Source organism: Schistocerca serialis, chromosome 9 (genome assembly GCF_023864345.2).
Source record: "Schistocerca serialis cubense isolate TAMUIC-IGC-003099 chromosome 9, iqSchSeri2.2, whole genome shotgun sequence".
Classification (NCBI taxonomy): Eukaryota; Metazoa; Arthropoda; class Insecta; order Orthoptera; family Acrididae; genus Schistocerca; species Schistocerca serialis.
In genome coordinates this window covers 249,063,376-249,076,094 of record NC_064646.1, presented here as the reverse complement: position 1 = coordinate 249,076,094, position 12,719 = coordinate 249,063,376, and positions in this window count along the sequence as shown.

Here is a 12,719-nt window from a genome sequence, read left to right as displayed (position 1 = left end):
AGATTCTGCAAAAACACGTAACAAACTGTTGAGGATGCGATTATGTTGTTCCCATGAAGCTTCTGCTATTAGAATATCGTCCACATATAAGGTGACGTGACGTTTTAAGAACTCAGGTGATATGGAATTTAGCCCACGAATGAATGCTGCTGAAGAAATGTTCAAACCAAAGGGAAGTTTCCGAAATTGATAACAAACGCCGAAACAAAGGAAAGCTGTGTATTTTCTACATTTTGGATGAAGTCCGATCTGATAAAAGCTGGATCTGAGATCAATGGAAGACAACACTTTTACACCATTAAAATTTTGAAAAAGTTCTTCCAACGTTTGCGGCCTGTCTGTTTCAGGAATAATGATAGTATTGATTTGTCTCGAATCTAAGACAAGCCTGATCGATCCATTTTTCTTCTCAACAACATGTAATGGATTGTTGTATGAGCTTACTGCAGGCTCAATAATGCCCTCGTCAAGCATAGATTGTATTTCGGTTCTAACACGGTCCCTATAATGTGCTGGAATTACATATGGTCTAACACAAAATTTAGTATGCTCACGAACACGAAATTGGTATTGAAATCCCTTGATTGTTCCTGTTTTATGAGTAAAAACTGTGGAATGTGCTTGTAAAATCTCAAAAAGGTCCTGCCAATTCTCAATTGTTTGAATTTTATTCTGAATTAACTCATTAATTTCAAATATGCCGTCGATATCATCCCTGTCAGTACTTGCAGAGTGATTGTTAGTGTCTAGTTCCGTAGAAAATTCCGAACTGTTGTCTAACAGAAGGTAAAGCCGATTAATTTCCTCGTCATTGTTTGAGAGCCAATCTTCAAATTTCAAAGCTATTGACTTACCTTCCTTCTCTAAACTTATTTCCGCATCAAGAAAGTTTAAGATTGTTTTGTATTCATTCAAAAAGTCTACTCCCAATATAATTTCCGTCGACAATATGGAACAATAAGAAAGTTCATAGAGAAGCTGTGGCTTTGGCAAAAGAATTCTAAATTGGTTTGTTGGCGTACATCTACACTTTTTCCAAAGATTGCACCTTGTAATTTAATCTTACGTAACGGAAGTGTGGGGCAATCGTTCGATTTGTTGCATTTGCTAAAAGCTTTTTCACAAATTACTGAAATGGGACTGCCAGAGTCAAGTACTGCCTTAAATTTTACGTCATTTACAGTAATGTGAATCACAGGATATGCAATGTTGTTATGTTTTATGTCGTGTTCCTGGAGTAAGATGTTCCTAATGTCTTCCATTTTTACGTAATTACTAGCTACGGCAGCTGCGTCGTTAGTTTCATACGCACGTTTTGTGGCTGCCAGCGGTATGAGTCATTGCCTATTGTCTCTTTGTTGGCGCGCGTCGTTATTGGGGTTTGAAGACCTAACTTCTACAAATTCACTTTGTCGAGAGGGCCCTGCTCTGTTTGACTCCCGCCAGTTCTGATCCAATTCAGGTCTGTTGTTACAATCATATCGTCTGTCGTCATGTCGGTAGATTCCGTAGTTTCTTCCTTGTCCGTCACGTGGTGGAGAATTTCTCCCTGAATCGTAACTGTGCGCCGAACTGTTGCGTCTGAAGTTATTCTGCCTCCCTTGATAATAATTGATTTGGTTCCCATATTGTCTGTTTCTCTGATTGTCTCTGTGATAGTCATTACTACGGAAATGCGATCTTTCTCTGTAACTATTATTACTCTGCCAGTGGTTGTCATATGGGTGGTGTCTGTTTTGGTCACGATTTGCGTTGTAAGAATAGCCTTGTCGTGTCCAGTTATTGTTTCTGTCGTCACGGAATTGTGACGTATGTGACCTGTAGTGATTGTTTTCCTGTTTTCGCATCCGGTGACTGTCTGTGTCAATTTCTAATTCTTGTAGGAGTCCGTGAAAAGCTTCAATGTCGTCTTTGCAATGTCCTGCTAAAATAATATGTCGTAAATGATCAGGTAATTTGATTAAGCAAATGCAGATGAGTTCTGAGGGGCTGTATGGGTTTGACAGGTACTGATTCTTGTGCAACATGTCTTCAAAATATTTCACAAGACTGGAAAATTCAGATTGCTCGAAATGTTTCATCATTATGATGCTATGTTTTACTCGGTCTTGTGTAGCTTGAGACCAATATGCTGAGGGGAAGGCATGATAAAAATCTCCTTCACTGTGACAATCGTGAATGACCGATCGCATTCTTACAGCTGGTTCATTCTCTAAATAGCCACACATAAATTCTAATCTGTGCGCTGATGACCAGTTGGGAGGAAAACAACGAGAGAATTGATGGAGCCACGCTTGTGGATGAATGTCGTTGGCAGAATTCTTAAATGTTTTGAATTTACGTGTAGTAATAAACAGCTTATAGTCAAAATCATCGTGTCGGCGAGTAGCATATCTGTCATTGTTACGTCGTGTCGGCGGTTCCATCTCAAAATTCGGTGCACCTTGCCAATTTCTTTCATAATTTCCGAAGTGTCCTGTGTTATTATCTTGTGGGTGTTCCGTATTTCTAAGTCCCTCTTCGCGTGTTGGAGCGCGAGTGTCCTCTGAAATATGAAATTTTTGTATTACTTGTGCCAACTGATCTTGTACTTCCCGGATTTCTCTTTTGTATTGCGTATTTTGTTTGAATTTCTTAATTTGTTCATACTCTTCTGTGTCAGTGATGGCTACAGGTCTTGTGTCATTCAGATCATCATCTACCTTTGCAGATAAGTTAGTGAACTGATCCGAAAGTTCGGCTACTTTCTCCGATAGTGTACTTATTTCCTCAGTGTTTTTCTGAACCAAGTTTCAGAGTGTCCATTTGTGTTGAAATCATATCTACTGTGTCCTTTAAGTTTTCTTGAGTTTTTGCAAGTTGCGTAACCGAATCGGTAGATGCAACTGAGTCAATTTTAGCTTGCAAAGTGTCGTGATTTTCATGAACAATAGTTTGCAGTTCTTTTATGGCTGCTTCGTGATTCTGTAATGCATTTTCATGATGCGAAAAAATAGGTTGGAAATGCTCACAAATTTGTGTTTTTACGTCATTACAGACCTTTTGACATTTCGATTCGATGTTATGTAACTCAGTAGTTAAATCTTCACGTGTTTGTTCAAGCGTCGTGTCTAACTTTTTAAGATTTTGTTCCACTGTGTCTAACCTTTGAAGCTTTTGCTGTGTTTGTCTCTGATTTTGTTCCATTGTGCCTAACTGTTGCTGTGTTTGTCTCTGATTTTGTTACATTGTGTCTAACTTTTCGAGCTTTTGTCCCATTTGTTGCATTAATTGTAATAACAATGCACTGGTGTCTGAAACATGTTCCTCAGTGCTTTTCGGCAGTGAATTTGGACCGGCAACATTCACATTTTGGCAAGCGGAAAATGTGTCTTCACTCATTTGAGAAAACGGTGAGGACGCAAAACCTGAATCTACAGTATTTGCAAAATTGTGTCCTGTCATTTCGGATTCCTGAGGCGAGCTGTTGCCGACCGATCGATCGATAATGCTTCCCTGTTCACTACCTGTTTCACTGTCTACGCCATTGTTTGCAGCCCGCTCCATTTCCCTATGCACAGTTACCAAATTACTACTTTGAACATCAGTTAATTCATTACACAGTGGTGCTGGCAAGCTACGCTCGTCGTCACTATTATTTCTCAGTTTACTTTGGAGCCTAGTGTTACGTTTTTCACACCCCATTATTGTCACAATATTTCACACGATAACACAGAAAAGCACAATTTGAAGAGCAAAAATAAGAGAACACATTAACATAGCACTGAAAATAATATGTAGTTAATTGCAAGCGCAACTGCGAAATACTTGGTGCAAATGTACACGCATGCCACAACTGTTTTACTGTACAACAATGAAAGACTGCAACTACAAAGGAGATTCTCTCTACAATTACGCGCTAGCAATAAACAATAGCTACACTAATTACACAAACTACAAGAAAAAAATCAGAAGATTCCAGTGAGGTATCCTCGGCTAAGGGTCGACATATGAAACGTCCCCTTTTGAACAATTGTACAGCACTGTGCTTAACCTGACACACAATATTTTTAGCGCAACGCAATCTGACTTTCAGAAATCCCTACAAAAGAATGGCCCTGACTAACATTAACCTATGCATTTCACAAATCGCTTACCTCACAAAAATCTTGGTTACTCGAACTACTGCAATAAAGCTAGCGCCACTACTGCCAGCTAAATAAAAGATTCAAACTACAGAAGGCACTAACTACTGATAGGGATAGTTAGCAAATGAAAGATATTAATAGAGAACAAACAATGTATTTACCTTAATAGTCATAATATATATAGCAGTTCATGACAAATTACAAAACTCCGCCATCTCTCTCCCCACATCCACCACTGCTGGCGGCTCACCTCCAACTGCGCAACGCTACTCGCTGTTCACATACAGCTACCGCTGCCCAACACTACAATGGCAGGCAACAATGCAAACTAGACACAGACTGCACACAGCACAGCCAGTGATTTTTATACAGAGGTGGCGTTACCAATAAAAAAACCTAAACAGCCTACTTACAGATGATATGTTAACTGTCTCCAAAACATAGGAGGAACATATCAAGCTTTGCTACAACTGTTCGTAAGTAACATGCTCGTGAAATAGCTGAAAACTTCCTTAATTTATTTTACGAGCATAACGTGCAGTCATAGGAGCATGGAGGTACACGTGTAATATACGACTAAAGACTCATCCATAAAATTCCTGAAAATGGCCTAAGGCCGAAATTGTACAATTGTACATGAAATACAGAAAATACCATTTGAGTGAAGTGAAATGTTATTTAGCTTCCTGTGTTCAGACTTCCATGGCTGAGGAACAGGACACCACAGTATATTATAAGCATGTTGACCAGGTCGAATGTGAGAATTTATTTAATGTACCAACAATAGAAACTGTAAAGTTTGTCACTGGCGGTAACAAGGACGTGACTTTAGGTCACAATGAGGAGAAAAGAGTACTGTCGTTAATAACTAAACATATAGATATAGCGAGATTTAAGACTACATTTAAATGACATGTACGAAGCGGCTGTAGGGGGAAAATACTAAGATGTAAAAGTAATAAAAGTTATAGAAAATGGACTAATGTTCAGTATCGGAACGGACATAAACTTTCAGAGGTTCATTTTAACCGACTCCAAAAACTTGGAATTATATTCCGAATTTAATTCAAAGCTGGGGTCCTTGTATTTTATTTTGTGAGTGACGGAGGGGCATATGAGGTGAGATTGTGAATGGGCTTAGTCAGATGATTCTGGTACTCTGATTTTGGTGCCTGGAAAGAATTTTAGCGTTTCGTGAGATACGATAGTTTCAACTACTCAATTCAGTATTTTTCTGAGTGGGTTTAGTTTGCGGTTGCTGTGTTCTTAGTTTGTGTGTATTGATGACTGAGGAAGACACTCGCTAAGGTATGCTGCTCAACAAAAGTTCGGATTACTATCGTAAAATGTAGTCTACGATACCAGAAGTACCACTGACCTAGGCACGTCATCCATTATCTAGTCAGAGCCCTTACACTGGACGGTGTGTGGACGCTTTGTGGCCATTTCCCAGTCATGTAAACAAACCGCTGTCTCAGAAACACATCGCGAGCAGCCCAGTATCAACAATAGCTTCATTCAGTTCGTGTTCAACACTGCAGTAGCCTGCCACGTAGAGGTAAATAACACTCTGATAATCTAGGACAATCGCGTTATTTTCAGCAGGTCATATACAGTAAGATGTTGTCGATCGGTTACATGTTACTCAAAGCTACATGCCACACTACGGAGAAAGTACACAGAATCGGGAAAGGTAAACGATAGACCTCGCAGTGCTCGTCCTCGTATGACAACACCAACTCAAGTTCGTTTCCTCCAACTGTCGGCCCGCAGGTGCCAAATACCAGCTGCCAGAATTATTGGAAATGACTTCTCTAGGGCAACAGGGATACACATCTCAGACCAAATAGAGGGTGGAAAGAAACATCAGGTGGTCTCCCTTCCAGAAGACTAATGAGAAGTTTTGGACTGAACCAACAGGACCGACACTTCGAAGGACCTGGCCTCTTGCATATCAGCAATGGACCATTTCAGAATGGAGTGCTGTCATATTTACTGACGAGATGAGGATTGTTTTACGTCTGGATACTAGATGTGTTAAGGCTCGGCGAATTGCTAGACGACACCAGGAACACCGAAACGTTGAGGAAGTCCATCCGTTTGCAGATGGAGGTGTGATGTTGGTGGTGCAACTGGGGTGGCTATAGCAATGGTGGGGAATGGCTAATAGGAGCACAGTAGTGGTTGGGGAAGGAGCACACTGCGACACTGGGCGAGACACTGTTTATTGAGTCATAAATCACCATAATTAAAATCACAGTAACACTTTATGCTAATAGTATTTGATCATTAACTATCACCTTAGTAAAGATGACCGCATTGCCCCACTCACACATTGTCTTGCCCATAAATTATGGTAATTACCATGACCGTTATTGGCCATTAATTGTAATTATCATCACAGTTACTGCCATTAATCATTTCCTGCTAAATAAACAAAACATGAGCACAAGCGAGCAGTTTATTCACACAAGGGGGCCTAGGGAAACAGGCTGGTTTGTTTACATAACAGAACAATGTCCCTCATTTGCCCAGAACCCACATACAGCCACTAGTTGCGTTACGGAGCAGCCCAGCAGAGGGAAGGTGTGAGAGGGGGAGGTATAAATTTCGACAGTGCGTCCCAGCTGCTCAATTCACCAGTGCACCTTCCAATACCGAAATAATGTTTCCGCTGGACGCTTTGAACCTGTGGACTGTTCGAGGAAATAATACGCCTGGAGAAACTGAGGAAACATAATATTTTCCCTTTACACTGAGGCTGAATACGTTAGTCGTGCACTGTTTGGGTTGATACTGGATTTGCAGGAAACATTGCGCGCTTGAATGTGATTGACTTGGGCGTATTACCACATAAGAGTGTAAAATATCAAGCTTGCCATGTGCTAAAAAAAGAAATTTATTGGATGGAACTCTATCCGATAAATCTTACACACTAATGTAAAGCTGTAAAGGTTCCCCTCAGTAAAATCAAAAAATGCTCAGATTATAAAAGATGCAGCGACGTTGTTCATAGATGAAAATCTAAAGTCTGAACTTTACGAACGTGTGTGAAGCAAGTGGTACTTCAGTAAGCAATGACTATAAAGCCCAAAATCCTGCTGCGGAATGCATGAAGGTATGCTGTGAACAATGGCTAGGAAATATGACGCAGAAGACATCATGTTGATTTTTTTTTCTAGTTTTGTACCTGGTAACATCACTATTTGGTAAGAGTAGTCACGTCTACAGCTACAATACTAGTAATAGAAGGACCTCCCTTGCTCATTACTAAAGTTGCCAGTGGCTCCGAAAGGAGTTTAGTAAGCAGCCACAAAAATCTATGATTACTTTTCCAGTACCGTAAAATGTCTGACAGGTAGCAAAGGAAAATTTAAATGCCAAAAAATTTATTCTGGCCAATTATTGTAAAAAAACTGATATAGAGTCCTGCGGATACAGTCTGATCTTGCTTCTACTAAGCATATACACCCAATTATTAGCAATGAAATTTCATATATATAAAACTGATATTAGTAAACAAATTAATTGTATTTACTTTATCATTTAGGGAACTGAATCAAAAATAAAATAAAAGAATTCATGGGCTGCACTTGGACACTGATCTAGAAATTTAATATGCCCAATTTGCATGCATAAAGTAACGAAATCAAGTAGTAAAACGTATCAGTGGAAGATAACAAAATTCCGTGAGGCAGTTGTTAAATAAAAAAAATGGCTCTGAGCACTATGGGACTTAACATCTGAGGTCATCAGTCCCCTAGTACTTAGAACTACTTAAACCTAACTAACCTAAGGACATCACACACATCCATGCCCGAGGCAGGAATCGAACCTGCGACCGTAGTACAACTGTTAAATACCACAGAACCTGTTAGTATAGCGTAATGCGCAGTGCGCTAGCTTGCGAGACAGAGAGGTGAGCCAGACGTGGATCGAATCCGCACAGTGGATTAACCCCACGGGCTGCTACACAGCCCGTCTGAGAGTGACTCTTAGGCAGTTTCCCATGCTCTTCTAGGCAAATGCTGTGCTGTTCCTCAAATTATTCCTCGGAGAATGCAATAGACAAACATATGAAATACGGTATACACCTAAAACAAAGTTTACTCGATTGACAGACAGACAGGCTATAAGACTTCCCTCCCTTCAGTTACCCTGATGGCTGTGACGTCAGAAGAGAGAAGAGCATCTGGCCACAAAGTTAACTAATAAAATAAAATGTTTGCCAAGCAATGAAAAAGCGGACCCCGTATTACACGGTATAAATGCTAGGAAAACGAAGGTGTAGAATTGCTAAAACATCACAGTCGAAAAGGGAATCGTTGATAAAATATCTCTGGTGTACATTGATTACACACAGCTAAAAAACGGAATAGAAGATTATAAGAACAGACATTAATTTTAAACACAAACGTTTAGCTTGGCAGAACTTGCAGTGAGCTGGAATGGTGAACGTCTTTCAATAATTGGTGAACTGAGACCTGGCACACTACTCACTGATTGACATATAAGGCCAACAAGACAATACGATGTTAAAAATATTTCTTAAGCGTCTTGAATGGTAATGCAGGATGAGTGTGGTAGTTTCACCTTGAGTTTATGGTATTGTCGATGGATGTTTCAGCCTTGGAAAATGCGAATATGTAAATTGAAATGATATAGTGCTAGTTCTATTACAACCCACAGGCTATTACAACTGAATTTTAAACGAAACTATCATTTCCAGCAAGGAGGGGCTGACTGATTGATGAGTGTAAGCCAATGTACACGACACAAATAACTCCGAAGAATGAACGCAGTACATCCTGACGTCGCGGTATCAGCAGCCAAGAAAGTCGCAATAACTGTTATGTTAAGCATTCTGAGTTAACATCAAAGAAATTCCTCCTTTTGCTTCATTTGATAGTCATACGCTTTATGGTAGTGGTCGCAAACGTACAGTTTGGGATCAATTGTTTTATTTTACTCGAATGTTTGGTAAACGGCTAGTGACGTCCATCAGTTTGGTTCTGAAACTACCAAATTGAGCATAAGCAACGCTAACTGATATTCTGAGTTCTCTAATCTGTTGTCTTGAAATAATAATGTGTGTTAAGATTATCTGTTTGCGAGATGCGCAGACACAATTTTTTAATCTGTACATATTAATCGGGTTACCTGGGATTGTTCAGGAGAGAGTAAACGTATTGGACCTAGTGTCAAACACACATGAAAAGTTTTGTCTAACTGATACTTAAACTGTTTTATTGCGTTTTTCATTCCCTCCTCTAAGAAGAAGAACGGACTGTTTCAGATTCAGTCCATAGAATATTCTGGTCTGATTTCAGCCAAATGTCTCACCAAACTGTCAGTGAAGAAGAGAGAATCCGAACTGAAACCTCCAGAACACCATGAAGAGAATTGGGCTATTATACTTTCTTTGTCGGGCAATACTATCAACTATCCCAAACAAGAGTTACAATTTAGTGTATGTGTTTGTTGCGTGTGTATTGTGTGTGTGTGTGTGTGTGTGTGTGTGTGTGTATGTGTGTGTGTGAGAGAGAGTGAGAGAGAGAGAGTGAGAGAGAGAGAGTCTGTGTGTGTGTGTCTGTGTGAGAGTGTGAGTGATTGTGCGCGCACGCGCTCTCGCAGGCATTCCCATCACTGTGAATGTGCTGTGTGCCTATTTTGCCGAACAAAATTCTGAAAAGAAGCTTAATAAAGTTTTACAGTAATGAACTGCAAGAGACATATATGATCTTGTGCTTGATGCTGTATACAAAGCATTTAGTGCATAGTTACTATAGTAATTGGGTGTTGCAACAGTTCTAGTATTATCAACTATGCACAGATACTCACGGTCTGAATAATAATAACTGAAAACCAAGGCTAATGTCCACAGTTACAAACCACATAAAAAAAAGAATTATTTAGAAGACTATTCAAAGCTTTTTCGTTTATATGATGCTGATTAATTCTTGGTGCTTCTACAAGGGTTCTACATAGTTATCAATCAAACGGATCCTCACATTCTCAAATTCTGAAATATTAATATTTTAATCAATATTTTAGCTTACTGGACGAAATTCTGTAAACAGATTCTTGAAATCAATGTGAAACTTGTTTCTGGCTTGGTCATGCATGAAAAAGTTCCAATTTATAGCGACAATAAAAAGTAAATGGCATCTGACTTGACTGTGGAAATGGTTACAGAACATTAACCAAGAAAACTTTATTAATTATGAGTGCCTTTCGCGTCACAGTGAACACAGTGTTCTGAAATCCACTCATACATGACAATACAGAGTAACAGTAATTTCAGTACATCTTTCATTCTTGTGATGTCCATTCTGTATTTCTTTTAGATGGCCTAAAATTGCATTGCAAGTCTAACATGGGCAACACTAAATTTACAGGCACAGGTATATGTAGGTATATGTTGGAAATTTCTCTTACAAATTATCTTTTGATATTTATGCCAATGCCCCACGATGTTGCTGCTGTTACCACTACTATTACGTGAGTAAAGCTATAAATATCAGTTACGGCTCGTCCTGTAGCTGTTATACATGCCAGTTGTAGTTTCCGTTTCGAAGGTGTCAACTGTTCTCTGTGTATTATCTGGGCTAAAAATTAAAGACTGCTGTTAGTTGTTACCAATCTCTGTTTTCTTTTCCTTTTTCTTTCCTGCCTCATGTCACCTTCCTTCCCTGTTGGTCTGGTAATTAGAATAAAACTAACAACTCGTAGCCCAATAAACAATAATTTAATGTCACGCTACGGAATAACGGCTAATTAGAAGCAAAGTGTTGGAAAGTGACTTGAGGAAGCGCATGTGGCATTCTGATACATCACACAGTATTTGATTTCGATGTGATTCAACACTGAAAGGAGTATCGTGCTTTTTTCATTATTCAAACTGTATTATTTGGAAAGGAGCTTTGTATCTTTGCACAAATCGTGAGATATTTCCATAATTTATAATGACTGTGTTTTATTTCTCAAGACAAAGTTAACTGGCTCGACAATTATTGATCCCCGAACACGAAATAGCGTGAGAGGCACTCACTTGAGAAGGAACTGACCTTAACGTTGATGATAAAGGAAAAAAAACTATTTTCACCTATTCCTGACAGATATCCAAAGAAAATATGCCCCTCTGTTACATACCGTTCACTACTATCAAATACCAGTAACAGAGTTGGGAAGCATCCCTGGCTGACACAGTACTGAGAACCTCTGAAACTCCTATTCAATTCAAAAACCACTATCAATTGTGATGACAAAAGCTTCCCTTTCTTAAATGCGCTGAAGTAAACCCAACTGAAGACGATTAACCACAAAACTAATGTATTCTGACACTCTCCTTCCAAAGAATATTCTGATCAGCATGTCCGCTAAATTACCTAGTTCAGCCACAATTGATAGGAAAACACCTATGCTAGTGAGAAATCTCCTCTGTCCTTAATAGTGTGGGGGAGAGATCTGTTGAGTTTAAAAATGACCAACGAAAATCTCTGACTCCCATTGCAAATTTCATCCTTGCCTGACCAGTCTCCTTCTCTGTTATATCTAGCCCCACACTATCCAAGGTGCCTAGATTTTAAAAAGTTGGGGAGGAAGATAAATTCGTTGGTTTTGAAACGACCAACTTCTCTCTCGCTTGAGGCCTCGCTTTCTTTACCTTTCTCATAGCTTGTTCCCTACTCTGTCGTATATAAAATGATGTTGATCAGAGGATGGTTCTTCTGTTTAAAAAAGTGGAGAGGGAAAGTTTCATTGCATTTGAAATGGGCAACCACTCTTCATTTCAGGCTTCTCTATTTTCTTTCCATGTAATTGTCTGTTCACTTCTCTGTTATGTCTAAAACGACGACGCCTAGGGAACGGTCACTCTGTTTAAAAATTAGAGGCGGAAAGGTTAATGGGATTCGAAATTCCGAGCCAACTTTCTCGAGCCGTATCTGTTATGGCCCGTTTCCTTATTTGTCTCCTTGCTACGTCAGTTTTCACCCACACATCATTCAATGAACGTCACTCTTGTACCACAGGATAAATGACGGTATCCATAGGAATAAATGGAATAACGCACCTAGCTTGGTCCATCTTCTTCCCAGATTTTTTAGGGCGTCGTTGCTAGTAGAAAATTTAGTGTGTCAGGCTCGACAACGATTCAGCAAACATGGCGGGCAAGTGTCAAATTTAGAGAAATTATATAAAAAGAACCGATGGACACGTTTTATTACCCAACAGTTGCAGAAAATACGGGCCTATTTTGTCTCTCAGGTAGGAAGACACTCTTGAACATTATTTTATAGCTGATGAAGAGGAGACATTACACTCCTCAAGTAACATATGCACAAACACATAAAGATAAAACATGAACATGAAAAATACACATAGCGCTACCTTCAAAAATCCAAAAAATAATATCTGACATAAAGAGAAAACAACAATAAAAGGCCCGTAATTAATACAGAAAGAAATGAAAACCACACTGTGTCACAAGTAAAGTATCGTGCAAGTACATACCGTAAGTAATGCAGGAAATGAAATGGCAACTCAAAAGAATGAAATACCCAGGGGCTTCTTCAGTTAAAACTTACAGGC